The sequence below is a fragment of the Petaurus breviceps genome, unplaced genomic scaffold (genome assembly GCF_028583685.1).
Source record: "Petaurus breviceps papuanus isolate PSGF00001 unplaced genomic scaffold, PetGlider_PUasm1.0 90700, whole genome shotgun sequence".
Classification (NCBI taxonomy): domain Eukaryota; kingdom Metazoa; phylum Chordata; class Mammalia; order Diprotodontia; family Petauridae; genus Petaurus; species Petaurus breviceps.
The window spans coordinates 1,607,145-1,613,238 of record NW_027187315.1 but is presented as its reverse complement, the minus strand read 5'-3'; positions in this window follow the sequence as shown (position 1 = coordinate 1,613,238).

Below are 6,094 nucleotides of genomic sequence, written 5' to 3'. Positions count from 1 at the left end.
AGAAAGTCATCCAAGGTTATGTGACTAGGCCAGGATGATGTAGCTATAGTATGGGTCAGAGATAGAACCCTGTCTTCCCGTTTCAGAAGAAGTCTCTCAATCCTAGTCTTCTCATTTGGAAATACCCTTCACAAGATAACTTTGAGTTTCATCCAAGAGGAGCCAGTTGTTGCATTTAGGCAATTAGCAATAGGTTGCTATGGATTTGCTCCCACTAATTTCCTTTTCTCAAAGAGTAGGCCTTGGAAACTAAAAATGTAATTGGCATTTGAAGTGCCACTCCCTTTTCCCTAGCTTGCTTACTCAGGAAATGTTCCCTGAAACCACCAAAGATGCAACTAATTGCAAAAGATACCATTTCTGGGATGACTTTTTTTTTTTTTTGCTTTTTGGAGGGGGAAGACAGGGCAAATGTGGTTAAATGACATGGCTAGTAATGTTAAGTGCCTGAGGCCAGATTTGAACTTAAAGGGATGACTTTCTCAAGAGGGAGTGGCCAGCTCTTGAACTATGGCAGCTCAGGGTAGAAGTATACTATCCTAGCCATCCATCAACTCCAGGAACACCACAGCCATTTCCTTCAGGAGACCAAATATAAAGATACCTGGCCAGGGCATCAGGCTACCAAACTCTAATGAGCTGATTTTCAGTTTAGGGGGAATCATGTCACTCACTTCAAAAAATTTAAGAGTAGGATAATACTAAACAGAAACCTGGGGTTCTGGGCAGCATTGTGGACAGAGTGCTGAATCTGTAATTAGAAAGACCTGAGTTCCAATGCTGTCTCAGACATTTACTGAGTATAAGGCTGGGCAAGGCACTTTTCCTCTCTATAAAATGAAATTAATAAAAATGGTACCTGACTTTCAGGGCTGTTGTGAGTATCAAGTGAGATGAAATTTGTATAGCACTTTGCAAACCTTAAAGTGTTTTGTAAATGATTATATATGATGCTTATAAATTATTATACCAAGAATAATTTACAAAATACAAATGTGAATATTTCAAAAATATAAATACAAAGCTTTCCATCATCCCTCCTGCTGTCACAGTCTCAGATATTCAGGTTCTAGAGCAGGGGTGGGGAACCTTGAGGCCACATGTGGCCCTCTACTTCCTCAAGTGCAGGCCCTTTGACTGAATCCAAACTACACAGAACAAATCCCTGTCTAGAATATATAGATCTGGGATCTCAGAGATTTGGAAGTTTCCTCTAACCCTGCCAGTTGCAATCCATCCATCCCTGACCATGGTACCCACAGGTTTTCCACAAGAGTTCCCCCAAAGTGGTGGAGTCTTCCTTGTTTCCCTCTTGATATCTCAAGGAGATCAGAGGAACACTAATAGACTATCTTCTTCTCCTTTCATGGAATTTCTTTCTTTTTTTTAATGTAAATAATATTTTATTTTTTTCTAGTAAAGATAGTTTCCACATTCATTTTTATAAGATTTTTATTTCCAATTTTTTTTCCTTTCCTTCCTCCTCCCCAAGACAGTAAGCAATCTGATATAGGTTATACATGTGCAGTCACATTAAACATATTTCCACATTAGTCATATGAAAGAAGAAACAGAACAAAAGAGAAAAACCATTTAAAAAAAAGCAAAGCAAGTGAAAATAGTATCATGAAATTTCTTGACCACATCTTCTAAACCTTCTCTTTTATGGAGTTCCTCCTTGGTTTTATTCACAGATACCATGTGCCTCTCCATTGATTTCTGTGGGATATTAATTTTTAATCCTCGTGAGATTGTTGCTTTTTACATTCTTCTGTCTTGTACTAACAGAGGTAATATTGTAGCAGTAAAAAGTTGGGATTTTACCTTCATTTAAAGCTTAGGGCCACCTTTTCAATGAAGTCAAGTATCAATGTATTTTGAAAATTTCTAAAGGCAATCCAGCCTGCTATTGTCCTGCTGTTCAGCTCTGGGCACAACTCAGTGAACAATTCATTCTGTCTTAGATATACTTATTGATGGACAGGTACCATAGACTGTCCATCAGACATGTTGATGTCTAGGCAATAGGCTCTCGTCCTCTACTTGGTCTTGTCTATGTTAGGACAAATTCCTTTGATCACAGATTTTTTTCTCAGAGACTCTCTTTATGTGATTGTCTGGGGCTTGATGTGATTAGCATAATCTTATCTGCAAGCAGGAACATCTGGGGGACCTTACCATCCACAGGGAATTCTCCTCAACCTGGACGCTACCCTGGATCTCCTTCACCACAGCATCAATCATCTTTGGTGAGCATATGCCTCCCTGTTTTATGTCTCATCTGATGTTTGTTACCAAAAGGTTGCTGGACAGGGTTATTTCCACAGTTACATATTCAGAGGAATCTCCAATGATCTTGATGTATTATGGTAGACATCTTATTTTAAGGTGACATTATGTTATACTGGGTGGAGGCAAAGCTTTTTCATAACCAACAAACATTAAGTATAATGAGATCTTATATTTTTAACATCTTTTAGTAATTGTGAAATGGTAAAGATATAATCCATCTAAAATGATGGATTGCTTGCAAAAGATTGCCAATTCCTTACCAATACACTCGTTGAAGATGTTCCCAATTCATGCATAAAGGATATTCATAAAGATTTTGTGTAGCTAGGAGAAGAGGTATATAGGTCAACAGTTATTGATATTCTGTCACCTTATTTTGCTGATGTTGTTTTAATAAGGTCTGAGATATACCCATACCTCTGGTAGCTTGCTTCCTTCAGATGCCTTTTAGAGTGATCCCTTGTTGGTCTCACAATTTTGTTATCTCCAGCATAGATCTCATCTACACAGACTTGGTCCAATCCAGGTGCTTTTCTATCTTTTTTCCCCCTTTGGTACCATTTCTACTATCCTCTATATCAGGGACTATGATGTGGAAGTCCAAGAGTTGTCCATTCTATTTTATGGAGAAAACAGGTTGTTATAATATTTTATAAGCCTCCATTTTTCTCCCATTAATAGTACTTCCATTTTCAGCTTTAAATTCCTTTGGAATGATTTCATTTATCTGGCTATCTTTTCAAGTTTTGTTTAAAATGGTTTTACCTTCCATAGCTTCTCTCTGCTTTATAAGATTGTACTTGTTACATAATTATATATCATTGTTCTTTTTAAGATTTTACAAAGTTTATATTCTAACTTTGGCAGTTATCTTTCACTGCTTGGCAAGTAGTAGTTTTTTGTGCATTTTTGGTTTCCTAGTTATGGTATTAATTTATCAGTTTTAACTTCTAAATAAAATTATTATAGTCAGTGTCTATAGTCTATATAATTTCTGTTTTCCATTTTTCATTTTTTTATTTCAATAATTTGCTTAAATAACTCAAGGTTAAATGTGTTTCAACTCTACACCACATCTTTTTCTCATTGTTATTATTTTTTCTGGTTTTGTTCATAATTCTGATCTTAGTTCTAATGAGCTGATGGCCTGACTTTACATGGACAGTTGACTCAAGGATTACTAGCACATCAAAAACAAGTCTTTTCCTCTCTGTTAAAATATAATCTGCTTGGGGTGGCTAGGTGGCACAGTGAATAGAGCACCAGCCCTCAAGTCAGGAGGACTTGAGTTCAAATCTGGCCTCAGATACTTAACACAAAACTAGCCGTGTGACCTTGTGCAAGTCACTTAACCCCAATTGCCCTATTTCCCCCCCCCAAAAAAAAAGAGCAAATATATATATATATATATATATAATCTGCTTTATTGTTTTTGTTGCCATTTGGTATTCACTCTATTGTATACCCACCAATTTTTTTTTTGAAGAAAGTGTTCAAGTTACAGATGTGTGAGACTTCTAGATACAATCTATAACTCCTCTTACTCCTTCTTACTGAATCATGCTTCCCATGTATTCTTCACCATTCTCAACTTTTCAATGAAGCCAAGTATCAACATACTTTGATTTAATTTGGATGATTTTATCAAGTTCTTTGTAGAATTTCTCATCACATTAACCTTAGCAACTAATGTTGGTGCAAAAGTTGCTATTATTTTCATGGTAGTCTTTTTTGCAAATACTTATCATGATTATTGAAATACATGGATCCTATGAAATAATATTTCTTCTTGCCTTTGTGCATATGACCAAAAACAATTCCACTAAAAATTTCTTTCTTTGCTTCTCCAAGAAGTACCCATGAGCCCATCTTCCATTTGCCTGCATCTTCCTCCTTTCTTTTGTTGTCATTTTCAGCAAGAATAACAAGATTGATACAAATCATCTCATTCAGCAATAAGTCCATTTAGTCATTTGTCAAGGACCTCACCTTTAGAGTACCAACAGTCCAATTAAAATTTATTGACCATTTAAAAACTGTATGATTCTTGGCACCCTGTCTCCTTTTATTCAACCACTCTGTCACCATTGCTACAGAAAGGGAAGGGGGCCACATAGGACTGAGGAACATTTATTGTTGTTGTTTCATAGACTATCATGACCAAAAAAATCATCATTACTATGCGGCCCCTCCTGCTAATGATGACCCTCTTCTTAGATAGCTTGATTAATCCTCAGGAACCAGTCTCTCATACTTGCAAACTTCTACTAGAGTACAATATAATTAATTATAATAAAACTCGAGGGACCCTGGGAGTCAATGTGCAATAGTGCTGACCTTAGCGTCAGGAGATTAGTTTTGAGTTTCCTTTCTGCTAATTATTGGCAGTTTGACCTTGGCAAGGCCTTCCTCTCTCCAGTCCACAGTTTCCTCCTCTGGAAAATGAGGAGATGGTAGTATTAAATGTATTTTTTTCTTATTTATTCATGTTTGCATGTTAGCACATGTTACAATAAAACACAGTCTCTTTGAGGACAGGGCATATTTAATTTTTACATCTGTGTCCTAATGGTTAGTACAGTACCTAGCATATAGCAGGAAACAAATAAATGCTTATTTAATTTTGACAGCTCTGCACTTTTAAGCCCCTCAATTTCCCCAAAGTTTATATTTATAGAAATTTGTTTCCTGGGATATTTGCATTTATGTGACTCTATATAAGGTTTACCAAGTGCCTTCCTTATAAAAATCCTGTGATATAGCATTCTGTGAGTTAATTCTACTATTATTCTACTTCACAGAAGGCAAGCAGGAACCATCAAAATAATTTAAGTGAAATATTTTGAGATCCAGAATAAATCAATCAACTGTTTGATACGCTTTTATTGAGCTTACTACATGCCAGGCATTATGCTAGGTTCTGGGAATATAAAGACAAAAATGAATAGTTCCTACCCTCAAGGAACGTACATTCTACAGAAATAAGCAAAAGGTAAAAGAATCCAAATGCTGCCTCCAAAGTTGCTTGTGAAGAAGCCCAACTTTGAATGTGCTTATATAGGTAAATGGCTTCCTTCAGCTCTGGCTGTTGGTGCCACCCTTCCCATCACAGCATACTTTCCATCTCTTAGCACTGAGGCTGAGGCTTGGTCAGTAATGATTTCCAGGGAAGCAAACAGGAGACAGAGAGGAACACATCATCCACTTGACAAGGATGGGACATATGGCCAGCAGCTGGAATTTATGCAAAACATTATTCAAATTAGTCCAAAATACCCAATCTTTGGTTATCTCTCCCCAAGCAGCGATCAAGCCTGGCAGGGCTGTTCCATCATCATTCCTATGTACACTAAGTCCGCTTTCCTCCCAAGCTGGACTAGAGCCCTTACCACAAACTCACCTGCCCACAGCAGAGAAGCCAGAGAGGCTGCTCTTGTGTCCTTGGGTAAAAATCAATCTGCTTTTGTTAAAAAAAAAAGAGGATGTTAATTAAATGGGATAAATGTGTAAATTCTACCACAGGCTCTTGAAACAAAGGCAATAAAACTCAGACAGGGGAAGAGGAGCAAATATTCAAATACTCCCACTCTAAAAACCACAGGAAAACAACACATCTGCCCCAGGCCACACAGTAACCAAGCTGAGTAACTTCAGACAATTAACAAAATTTCCCAGAAGCAACTTCAGCAGGGTAGAAAGGAAGCCAGACCACTCTGCAGTTCTCCCCCTTCCCCCCAGCGAAATGGAAAGTGAGAAGTGAACCCAAAGTCCCCTTGTCTTTTCCCAGGCTTCTGAAGCCTCA